This window comes from Harpegnathos saltator, unplaced genomic scaffold (assembly GCF_003227715.2).
Source record: "Harpegnathos saltator strain DR-91 unplaced genomic scaffold, Hsal_v8.6 scaffold833, whole genome shotgun sequence".
In the NCBI taxonomy this organism is placed as follows: domain Eukaryota; kingdom Metazoa; phylum Arthropoda; class Insecta; order Hymenoptera; family Formicidae; genus Harpegnathos; species Harpegnathos saltator.
The window spans coordinates 179194-192094 of record NW_020230686.1 but is presented as its reverse complement, the minus strand read 5'-3'; the positions used below and the strand labels follow the sequence as shown (position 1 = coordinate 192094).

General features: G+C 44.1%; 1 protein-coding gene and 1 long non-coding RNA gene across 5 annotated transcripts in view; one reads left to right on the top strand and one right to left on the bottom strand.

Annotated features, from left to right (window-relative positions):
- LOC105186583 (uncharacterized) overlaps window positions 1-6137 on the bottom strand; it is a 31657-nt gene extending 25520 nt beyond the window's left edge. The window contains exons 1-2 of one of the 2 annotated variants that reach the window (XR_002162889.2): window positions 5887-6137; window positions 5748-5807 (exon numbers count right to left, since the gene is read on the bottom strand). This is a non-coding gene — a long non-coding RNA (uncharacterized LOC105186583). Of the gene's footprint in view, window positions 1-5747 lie in introns of both variants that reach the window. The other variant, XR_002162888.2, reaches the window with a different exon arrangement.
- LOC112590482 (uncharacterized) overlaps window positions 1-12901 on the top strand; it is a 94643-nt gene that overhangs the window by 63683 nt on the left and 18059 nt on the right. The gene's annotated exons all lie outside the window — the stretch shown is intronic.

Genomic DNA, 12901 nt, shown 5'->3' with positions numbered 1-12901 from the left:
GGTCGCAGGAAAGAGCTGATATTGTAGTAATTTCCCATACCATTTCTTTGCACGCTACCGCGTGCTGAGCAAACAAGGACGATGCGACGATTGTTCGAAGGCGAGGGCGCGGTTTGTCATCGATATCAATCCCTCGCGAGGAGAATCCAGCACGTTCGCACGTAAATTCCCGACAACAAATGGTTATCTATCCGGAACATACTAAGCCGCTCGATCGATCCCCCTGTTGGTCTCGGCTTTGATGAGAGAGAAGTTGCCTTACGCACGTACAACGCTTGACCTAATAGATGCACGGGAAAAAGACCGGTTGCACGTACGCGAAAGTGGCGCGTGGAACCGCGGAAGGAGCAGGCGATGGCGCGGCAGAAGAAGGAGGGCGAGAGACAGAGAGGAAGGCAAGAAAAGAAGCCGAGCGTTCTCAGGATTAATAAATGGGTCTAAGCAACGCGCGTCTCAGCTCCCGCGGCGGTCGTGACAAATAGCGGCCATAGTCGATCTGCCACCGCCGCGGCGAAGTTTCTTTCACGCGCGCTGACCTCCGAGTGACCCGCCGGTTATATCTCGCGTCGCCTTGCCGCGGTGCGTACGCCGCGCGTACGACCGGATCCGCGCCTCACGCCACGCCACGCAGCGCACAGGAGTGCGCTCGCGAGGATCACACGGCACGGGCCGTGGAACGTGGCCGACACATGTGTGCGCGGCGCGCCGCGCCGCGGCGTGGCGGCCGCCAAGTATGCGACATTGAGCCAAGGCCACCGCGGAGCCGCGCCGGCAAACGAACGTTTATAAGCGCGGCGCACCGAGAAGCCGCGAGGACGCATCCTCTGCCGAGACGGCACACACGCGTAAACAGCCGACTGCAAGCCCGTGTGCATGCATGCGTGCAGAAATGCGTGCGCCAACTTGGCCGCCCGTTCACCCGGCCGCTTACCCACTTGCGAACGCGAGTCTCGTATCCGTCAATGCATACGCGAAGGGCGAAGGGGCCTTTCACTGTATGCGCATATATATGATGCGTGCGAGCTTTTTAATTTGTCTTTTAACCCGAGGCCGAAAACTCGAGCCGAAAAGCTCACTGACAAACGGTATTGATTTTCAATAGGGTGCGCCTACAAGCGAGCAACGGCTATGCATTGGGGCGTTTCTTTTGTCGAGTCTCACAGTCCGGTTTTCCGCTTCCTCTGGTAACGCTCTTTGTTGTTGCGTCAAAGCATGCCACGGTATACTTTTTATTCGCGCGAACGACGGTTGTATGGGCGACGAATGCCGAATTCCTGTACAGTTGCACATGTATCGGGTAAACTTCGAAACAAATTTTGATCAATTGAACAACCGTCACGGACTAACGTATTTTTTTTTTCCCGAGACACAAAAAATTTTAAACGAAGGGAGGCGAATTTGAAGCGAGGGAAAAATTCGAGTGGCCACTGTCGCGTCTGATATATATATATATTTTTTTTTTATAGCCCCGCACGGATTCTAATAGTTCGCGAAAATTAAATTTGCCACATTAAAGTACTCTTTTTCTGAATAAGTGGATGTACTTTCCTCAGAAGCTCTTCAAATTTATATGTATGATGTAAATCTTATTGATTTTAATATAAATTTCCTCTACACAGATTGTTTAATCTTTTTTTAAGAGGATTATCATTTATTCTTACTGTTCCTTATTTTTATTGGTTACGTAAATGTTCCTTTATAGAGAAAGGAGAGAAAATTATTGCGAAACTGTCCGGAAAAAATTTTAATTAAATTTTTTTTACTTTCTGCTGAAACAGTAGGAAAAAACAAATTTGTAATTTTAAGTATTCTAAATGGTGTTTAATGTAGTGTGCAACGCGATACGATAAATGGATATATGTATATATTTACGCTGAAATATAGGCCAGTATGTTTTTAAATCGATTTTCTCTAATATTCTTATACTTCGTTCATGACGAAGCAACATACACTGAATAACGATTTCTCTTCTTTTCTCCCTTGCTCTACGTTTCTCGACGTTGTCCATAAAATCAAAGAACGGCGACGATCGTCATATGCACAGAGAGTCTCTGTATGAATAAATTTCACTCCGAGTAGTGGAAGAGGAAAAACGCCAATAAATTTTTGATGGTTATCCGGTGCATCCCCTCCTCTCCTCGTCTCTCCTCCGGTGCATTAAGTACGCGCGATGTACCGAGGTGGGCAATAAGCGCGGCCGCGTGCACACGAGGATACATAAGAGTTACGTCAGACGTATTCAAGAAGAGCTCGCCGGAGAGATGCCCGGCATTGTGCAATCGCGGAAAAAGCGCGCGCGCTGCTTGACAACGCGCCGTGATATGTATGTGTATGAAGTCGAGAAAAGACAGGGAGGGTTCGAGAGGAGGATTGGAGGATAGCGAGGCCAAAATATACGCGTGTGAAAGAGACCGTTCGTCTCTTTCACACGTATGTTATGTAAATCATTACTCTGAGTAATGCTGTGAAGGTTTTAGTTGGCGGTCACTGTTTATTAAGAAATTATTAATGAAAGAAATTTTGAAAATAAAATATGATTCTCCGATGCTATATGTAGAGTTTGTCTTTTCATATTGCGTCTTTCGCTGAACATATGTTATCTTTATTTATTTTCGTGTCTGGTGTTGTTGTCCTTTGCATACACAAGACAAAATTTTACTCAATTATTTAATCATTATTCAAGACAAAAAAATTTGGTATATGCGTAAATTGTAAGCGCGTTTAGCACGGCGCGCTACGCGCCCTTGACTCCCCATCCCACCCCGTCCTGTCTCTCATCCTACTCTCGCCCTTACCTCACTCCCGTCCCCTCACCTACATCCTATTCCCTTACCCACCCTTCCATTATAATACAAGCAGTATATTTACGAAAATAATTAAAAACAAACAATGGGAAGAGGGTGAGGGGGGTAGGTAAGATGGGGTGGGACACGTGTAGCGCGCCGTGTTGAACGCAGTTACAACTTACGCATATATAAAACTTTTTTTGTTAATAACTTTTTAACAAATAGTGACCGCCGGCTAAAACCTTCCAGCATGATGACTCAGAGTGTTGATCTACATAACATATAACTACAATTTTTAAGATCGGGAGGTAGTCCCCATAGGTAAATATTTACCGGAGAAAGAACAAAGAGCTGCTAGCGCGAGTGGAATTTCTGTGTACCTGGGCAAATTATATTTAATGTCGACAGCTCTCAACAGCGTTAAAGAAAAGAGAAAGGGATATTTCCTGCGGCCCCGTTGAAATTATAATCACATCAACCGCTTATCAAGCGGAAAAAGGGCCACCGGAGACGACGCGATATTGTATTGTAATATATTGTAGTTACGTCATCGAGTTGCGTGTAACAGTCGCGAATGAATACGGCTCAAGGAACAAGGAAAGACGAAGAAAGGAGACACGAATTGTAAGACCCTAACTGTAAATCTTCATAATTATCATGAATCTCGCGTTGTGCTATCGCACGAGTCAAACGGGGAATTTATATTATCAATTAAGCCTCGGCCACGCGTGCGGTGTTACGGCGAAATTAACGATAAATTGCGATAAAACACCGAACTGTTAAATCACGCGACATTTTGTGCAGCCGCACGCACGTGCTCGTGTGCTTACGTGTACTCAAGTCACGCACGACACTCTGCACGGCGAGTATCGGGAAAACGCCATTGGCATTTGCCGCAACGTTCCGCTGACATTCGCACCTGACATTATCCGAGGTGACCGGCGCGTCCGCGATTCTGCACAGGTAGACGAGTCGCAGTCGGAGTTGGAGACGCGTCGACATCCGTGTCTAACGTTCCTTTTCATAGTGAGTCACTCCTATTCCCGGATTCGAATACAAGCAGTTAAACGCGCTAATATCACAATGGGCGACGAGGGTAGGACCGGTTTGAGGCATGGCGAATGCTACCTCACGGTTATATGGTCGGCCAAAGGAATAGTCTTCGAAAAACAGCCGGCTGAAATGTGAGACGGAATCGATACTATCTCGCGAGAATCCGCCGCGCGACGCGTTGTATACGATCTATTTGATAGTAATTATCGGACGCGGAGAATCCCCTTTTTCCCTCTTTATCGAGTCGTGAGGCTTTTCTTCATATATCGCGGGGGATCGCTCGCACAATGGTTAAGACCAGCGAGATTGATTCTCTCTCCCTCTCCCTCTCCCCCCCCTCTCTCTCTCTCTCTCTCTCTCTTTCTCCGCGTACGAGGAAATTCTACGTCGTCCTGAAGTGCCCATAAATACGTCGAAGTGCCGGATACAGGCTCGATAGTAGCTAACGTGTCTACCGTGCAATAACCGTTGTAAATCGCAACTACGTAGTCGACTCAGATGACGACGACAACGACGACTAAGATGATTAGGACGAGTACGAGAAAGAGGGATGGCGGTAGCACGTGCTGCTACGCGAGCTATACGACGCACGATGCTACCAAACCGGAAATGTATCGTTGAGGAATACTGTACGAGTGGCCAGGGCCGTAAGGTACACCTCACGTACGACGACGAGCGTCTTAAGGCGAAATTGTACGCTCCGCTCTTGATTGTACGACAAACTCGTTTTCGCACGTGACTGAGCACGAACAGAAGAAGAGCGATATTATCCTTTTCTCCCTCTCCCCCTCTCTCTCTCTTTCTCTCTCTCTCCCCCCCTTTCCCCCCTCTCTCTCTCTCTCTTTTATTGCCGAGCCAAATTTTCGCGAGAACGATATTTCAATCGACACAGCCAGTGTTTATTGGAGCCTTTCAGAGATTCGATCGAATGAAAAAGAAAAAGATGAGTTGATGAGAGAGCTCACGCAAATTGAGTAAAATGAAAATTCCTTTAGCAACGTCCAAGTTGCGTGAATTTTTTTATTGATTTATTCTTCTCTATTTTATTTATTTTATTAATCTTATTCTTACGCCCGATATTCACGCGTATTATTTTGATGTCTCAATTGCCCAACGTTGGTCGAAAAAAAAAAAAATAATCCGGCCGCGAGAGCCAGATAATTCAACAAAAGGACGCGTTAAAAAAAAAAAAAACGATTAGCCGCTCGAGGTTACAAATGGAGCGTGCCGCGCCTCTTTTGTAGCCGTCCGATGTTTATTTCGATCGCGGCTTCCGGTAATTATCGACCGTCTACCAAGTCCACCGTTCCGCTGGGATATAAACGAACCAGTGCGGTTTCGCGCGCGGGACGAAATCCACATGGACGACCGCGTGAATTCGCCTTAACGTTCGAGAGCGCGACGCAGGACGCGGCTCGACCGGCTCGGCCGCGCGTTGGTCACGTGAGCTGGAGAGCGTTATGATATACAACGGCGGCTCGCGCCTAATGCACGATGTATACCGCACCCACATGCCGGGATACGAGAATCGAAAGCGACACTTCATTACACCAGCGTGCAAAATACGCTTATATCCAGCGTCGCAAGAAGTGCGTACTCGCTCGCGAGTCGACGAAGGTCAAGTCGAAGCGGGTAGGTGCGCGATAATTGCTCGTTCGCGCGAGAGATGACAAGAGTAATGAAGTTTCGTCTCGCTGTTCAACTCTACTCGAGTTCTATTCACGTCTCTGACCTTCAACTACTACCGTGACGACGAAGGTCAAGTGTGACCTTGGCGCTGATAATCACGACCGCCACGGCGGCTGCTTGACCTACCTACGCAGTTTATATTTTATTTAACCGGGAAAACCGTTGTGCATCCTTCTGCGTCATGCAAAATATTAAACATTGTATAAATCGAGTACTTACTTGGCTATCTATTTGCGCAGGAGGGTCGAGGCATCTTGTTCGTCGACGTCGTTTCGTGTTCTATTTATGACGAGTTACTTTTTTATTTATTAAACGGACGGAACGATAATGAAGAATGTTTAAACAAGATATGACCGACCATCTTGATCCTGTTCCGATCCATAGACTTCGATCCGTAGAAGTTGGCAGGAATGCTCTTCTAATTTCAGGCTGCCGGTGTATTGATTAATTGTTCTCACTGTTTCAACGGTTTTTTCAATGTCTTTTTCATTTTCTGCTTATTTGAAATTAATTTGCTTTTTTAATGATAATTATAATGACAACTAATCACTTTTAAAGCCAATTTAAGAAAGATATACCGGTAGTGCACTATGCACCTCCACGTTGGAACTGTATGATTTCGCGCACCTCACACACCAGTACGCATGCTCGAGTAGCCGGATCAATAAACGAGGTAGACTATATTCCCTTGAGCAAAGCCCGGGCATCCCGAATATATATTGCACGAACTTTCGTATTATTTTTCATATTTTCCACCGTTATGCAAATATTTATTTCATCGTCTCTGTTTCTATATCGTTGTAGACTTATCTTCGTTTTCTATTTTTTTGGTTAAAAAAATTGCTTTCTTCATTTTTATGTACCGCGATTTTTTAAAAAAATGTACAGTCAGTCTTCCTCCTCCTACTCTCCTGTCTCGTTTTATCTTACAGTTCATCGTGAACGAGCGAGTGAGTGAGTGACAAACGGAGAGATAAAGAGAGAAAGGGGGAGAGAGAAGGATAAAGCGAGGGAGCAAGCGAGAGAGCACGCGAGGATGAGGCGAGGGAGAAAACAAGAGTGAAAGCGAAGATAGGAGAAAACGAGAGTACGGTGGAAAACGAACGAGAGAGAAAGAGAGAACGAGGATGGGGAGAGAGAGAGAGAGAGAAAAGAATTTGTGCGACGGCACGATTGTTATTAGCAGCGACAGATAAATTCCGCCGCGCATAATGGAGGGTGCCCCAGCCTACCACTGAATATATAGTCGATAACATTCTATCGGAATATTTTGAATAATCGTTTGGCACGATATTTAAATTGTGCGGAGGTGGTTAACTGTCGTATATAGACCCACGATAGAAGCTATGGAATTTCACAAGTAGCCGTACAGCTATGCGGCCACAATTATGAGTTCATTGCGATTGAATATCGATTATAAGCAACACGCCGCGCACCTTCCCTCCCGCGTATAGGAAGCTGTGCGGAGACGAGTCCTGCGAAAGAGAGAGATAGAGGGAGATAGAGAGATCAGATGGAAGAGGAAAGAAAGAGATCTGGCCGCGCTTTCGATCATCGACGGCGTGCCGGTATGAGTGATCGAAGAAAAGGACCGAGCATGACGTGAGTCGGAGAGCAGGAGCAGCCCCGAGTCTCCGCTTTCTCGGTGATGGGGAAAGGAGTAACTAGGTAGAGGCACGATACCATTAAATAAATGACTCTCCCATTTTTGTCATTAACTCTAATCGATTTTGCCCATGGAGACGGAATTGAAAGTAATTGACGGGATTATTATACTTAGTAACGAGCGCGACGATCTTCCTATATGCGACGCACACGGCTGCTAATAAAGTTATTATTTGCTTTTTCCATCGCGCTCTCCATCGACAGATCGAGTTTGCGTCTATTCGATACGCACCGAAATTGCCTGCGGAACAAGTTCTCTCTGTTTCTTTCTCTTGCTCTTTTTCTCTCTCCCCTTCTTTCCTCTCTCTCTCTCTCTCTCTCTCTCTTTCTTTCTCTTTGACCATGCGCGAATACGGCCGAGGGTGAAGAAATTCAATTTCAAGCGTATTTCGAGGTATTACAAATTTCGAGGTGCCAAAAAGAATTTCGCATAATGCTACCGTTTGATCTCGCGATTCTCTCCCCCCCTTGTTCCCCCGTGCGATTTATCATCGGAAAAGTTTTACTTTAGTCAGAAATCTAGCTAGAAATTTAGGTAAAAATCGAATTAAAGTATAAACCACAAAGATAACAACGCAACATCATTGTCCTGTTTGACGCCCCAGGGGAAGATTGGCGACGGTAAAGAGAAGGAGAGGAGGACTGAGAGGAGGTTGTTCTCTAGTGTGAGTAGTGGGATGCGATAGTTGCATGAGAAATAAATCTCCGCGATGCTCTCGTACGAAAGGGCAAGAAATCGCGCATTCGTGGAGGGTCGGAAAGTGTGACGAATGCTCAGTGAGAGAAAAAAGTCAGCAACGGCGGGAGTGGTGAGGGGAAAAAGAGAGGACGGCAAACGCGAGCTTGGCAATCAAGCGGCGCGCTCGGCAATTATTGTTGTTTTCGCCATTAGAGGTAGATCGGCGTAACCTGCTGCGTCGTGCGCTCTTGCTACCGCGCGCACAATCCGAAAGAAAACCGAGGGAGACTTGGTGCCAGAACAAAAGGCCCGGAAATTTTAATGGTGACGTAACTGTTTGCCAATCATCGCCTACACTCCTCCAGATTCTTCAACGAACGGTGATGCAAAAGGAGAAATGAGGACAACTCGTGTCCGTGTCTGCAAGATCGATATCCAACACACATACGCCCGAGCGACGAAGCCCCCGACTATCCTTCGGCTACGGCGTTTACCTCTTCTATAAGATTTATACAACCTGATCTATTTTGTATAAGATGCCGACGTGCACGCTGCACAAACAGGACATCATCGCAAGTTAATGCACGTTAATTGCGATGATGAATGAGCCAAGCGCGTATCGACGTCGTTGCTTAACGCCGAGCCGAGTGCAGCAGGAAATGCATCGGACAAGAGTAATGGTCTCTTTGCACCTCGATGTAGTTTTTTTTTTTTTTTTTTTGACGAGGAGGAAATCCATCATGGATACCCCTCACACTCGGAGAAGGGTGAAGGGTTATGCCGGACTCCTACCGGCTAAAACCTCCCCGGGTGGCGCTACGAAGGGACTGTACTCGAGGCCCCGGAGCCATGTAACTGCGATCGGGGTCCCGAGTCCAGACGGCTAGCCGTCATCTTCCCCGAGGGGTGCTGAGGGAGGGGGGAAGCGCGAGCCTAAGCTCGTCTTCTACCACCGCTCCCTCAGGGGAAGGGGGAAGCGAGCCAAGGCTCTGCTTCGACCAACGCTTCCCCTTGCACTCCTCACGCACCACCTCGTCGGCTGGGAACCTAGATGTAGCTGCAGCAACAGCGGCAGCAACAACGCGGACGAACAGGAGCCTATGTCTCCTATGTCTTTCCTTATCTCTTTCTTCCTCTCCTTCTCCCTCCCTCTCCCTCTCTCTCTCTCTCTCTCTCTCTCTCTCTCTCTCTCTCTCACGAACATTCATGCAATGCATTATACCGCATCGGTATAATATAACATTGGCAGATGTAACATTACGCAGTGTCTATCGTCGAAGTTGACGAACTTTGTACTCGTCTTTTTATCCTTCGAAACCGACATAAGATGATATGCCGAAACCAGTGACATAATGATGTGCATCGTATGCTTCCCGAGTATCCAATTATACGTGTGCCACACCGATATACTTAGTCGTTTCTCGTATTAACTTGGTATCCAGTCAAATATCCCCCAACGCAACAAAACGATATAAAGTAAAGACACTGCCACGTGATTCAGATAATACAGATCCAGATATGTAAATATAGATCGAAGAATACGACTTTCAGAACAAATAATACTTTAATGGTCGATGAGCCGCACAGTTATTACCAAATTCTCTCATCTTCTCCTGTTCTCCTGTTCCGTCCGGTCTCTCTTCTTACATTTTCACCCGTGCCAGCGGGACAGATATCACCGGCTAGAAACCCGTTGGGGCAAAATGTAAAGCGCACACGAGCGGACGCGAAAAGTAGGCTGGTACGAAGACCTCGCCTAAACATAGTTTTATAAAAGCCAATAACTTATCGCAGTGGAAGTACCTTATAAATTCTACGGACGTGCACGCGATTGTTTTCGTGGGACTTTATTTCGTCATGTGGAGCGGATATCAGACGATAAGCGCTCTCAGCTCGTTAGTGTTATGAGGAATTCGCGGAAAGGTTGATATCCTCACGACGTCGACGATTTGACGTCGTTGCGGCTTTTTATATGCCTCTATATACATCTCTCTCTCTCTCTCTCTCTCTCTCTCTCTCTCTCTCTCCTCTCTCTCTCTCTCTCCTCTCTCTCTCTCTCTCACCTCCCTCTCTCTCTCTCTCTCTCCCTCTCTCTCTCTCTCTCTCTCTCTCTCTCACGAACATTCATACAATGCACTATACCGCATCGATATAATATAACATGGCAGATGCAACATTACGCAGTGTCTATCGTCGAAGTTGACGAACTTTGTACTCGTCCTTTTATCTTTCGAAACCGACATAAGATGATATGCCGAAACCAGTAACATAATAATGTGCAACGCTCGCTTTCCGAGTATCCAATTATACGTGTGCCACACCGATATACGTAGTCGTTTCTCGTATTAACTTGGTATCCAGTCAAATATCCCCCAACGCAACAAAACGATATAAAATAAAGACCACGCTACGTGATTCAGATAATACAGATCCAGATATGTAGATATAGATCGAAGAATACGATTCTCAGGACAAATAATACTTTAATGATCGGTAAGACGCACAGTTATTACCAAATTCTCTCATCTTCTCCTGTTCTCCTGTTCTGTCCGGTCTCTCTTATTACATTTTCACCCGTGCCAGCGGAACAGATATCACCGGCTAGAAACCCGTTGGGGCAAAATGTAAAGCGCACACGAGCGGACGCGAACAGTAGGCTGGTACGAAGACCTCGCCTAAATGTCGTTTTATAAAAGCCAATAACTCATCGCGGTGGAAGCACCGTATGAATTCTATGGACGTGCTCGCGATCGTTTTCGTGGGACTTTATTTCGTCATGTGGAGCGGATATCAGACGATAAGCGCTCTGAGCTCGTTAGCGTTATGATGAATTCGCGGAAAGGTTAATATCCTCACGACGATTTGACGTCGTTGCGGCTTTTTATATGCCTCTATATACTTCTCTCTCTTTCTCTCTCTCTCTCTCTCTCTCTCTCTCTCTCTCTCTCTCTCTTCGTTTCGAGAAATTGTCGTCGTGTTCATTTATTATCCTATTGAAGAATCCTTGAACGGTACATGGAACTGTTCTTATGCTCAGCTTGTTGGCAGCAACATTTGATTAAAGTTGAATTATCATCAAAACAAGGATGAGACTGAACGCCGTACGTTACGCGAAATTATAATATTCCAATTAAATGTATTTATGGAAATGAAATTAAGTCGTCTAGAGCGATGCAGTGGCTGTTACCTGAATCTATTATTATATCTAATCTATTATCTTCGACGCCTAAGGATGTGTACGCGCGACAGCCGCAAGTGTATGCTCTTCTCGACCGCCCTTCCTGCAGTATTAATTATGGCACGCGGGGCATGCGATCACTGCAACTGCGAGAGTGCCAAATTCCACGTACGAGATCCGGCTGCGATTCTCTTCGGCTATCTCATGTTCAAACGATTCGCTCGTTCGTATGCCTTCACTGTCGAACGAAAAAATTATAGTAGACGATTAATGACATATCGATCATGACACCGTGCTTTTCAAGGATAAATTCAATCGAAATATTTATGTTGATCTTACGAGTTTTGTTCGACACGAAATACTAAAGTATAGAAAAACTCAAGATATATCTCTCTAAAAGTTATTGATCTTTCTTTGTCATGTCTAGATATGACTATTATTAATCTTACTTGACTCGTGCATCTGTCAGACCGACGAAACAAAATCGACATCTTCCGAAGCCATAAACATTATTGTACGTAAGCACTATAGTTAGAAGTAAAAGTTTATGCAGATAACAAACACTCTGTTCAGCACTCTGTTATATCATTTAATTCCATTTGTTATTTAAAAGTCGGTCTCACAGACGGTGTACAAGTCCGTGTATCAAGAAATCATGCGAACTGAGGAAATCAGCCACCTATCTTTGTTTCACCCGGGTAGGGTGAGAAGGGTGGAGGAAGGGTAGGTATAGTTTTACTGCGAGATTAACCAATATTTATAGGCTATGAATGTTTAAATTTCAATTGGGTTACCCGACATTTTTCCGAAAACTAGATGGGGAAAATGTTGGTAGCAACGAAAACCCCTAGGCAACACAATTTAAATTTCTGCGTATTAGTAACACTGCTGAAGTAATAAGTCCACGAGTTCGCGGAGTCGTTTTGACATATGCGTACGTGTGTTTTGACATATGCATACGTGTGTTTCCAAATTTAACATCTTAATTTAACATAAACATTTATTAGCAATAATAATAAATTATATATTGTAAACGGGCGACATACAAAAGACATGAAAAATTATTTATAATAATATAATAATATATATAAAATATTAATATAAATATATAAATAATATTTATTAAAATAAATATAAATAAATAATAATATAATAATATAATAATAATAATAATAATAATATATATAAATTTATTCATAATTAATTTTAATAATTATTTAATTATTAACTTTAGTAATAATAATTTTTTCCCCATGTCTGACACTTGGCTATCCACTCTTCTATGCCTCTAAACATGTCTGGAGTGTATACATTTGTTAATTTTGCAGAAACTAGAGCACAGTATGCGCCACGCATGTCAATTTCACCATTGACATGCATGCAAAATGAACCATCTTCCCCTCGTAGAGACATTAGAAACTGCCGCAAGAAATTTTGATTTTTATCATATTCTTCAAGACCTGATAAATTATATCATAGAATAATTTTTATATCTTGAACTAAATGTCAAAAAGTAGAAAGTTAAAATGGTGCATTTGTATGGATATATAAATTTACTATATTTAAAAGTAATTATAATATATAAATAGCTATTATAAGATGCAACATTAGTTAAATTATTTGTTAAATAGGTATAATTCCTGTTTAGGGAAGACATCAATAATGACTTTGTTCTTCATATATATTATAAAGATGATATTTCTCAGTAACAATTAAAAGATCTTAGCTGTTACCGCATCGATATAATATAACATTGGCAGATGCAACATTACGCAGTATATTAAGATGCAATTGAAAGATAGACTAAAATACTAAATCAGAGATACATCACAACGAAATTATGTGTAGAAA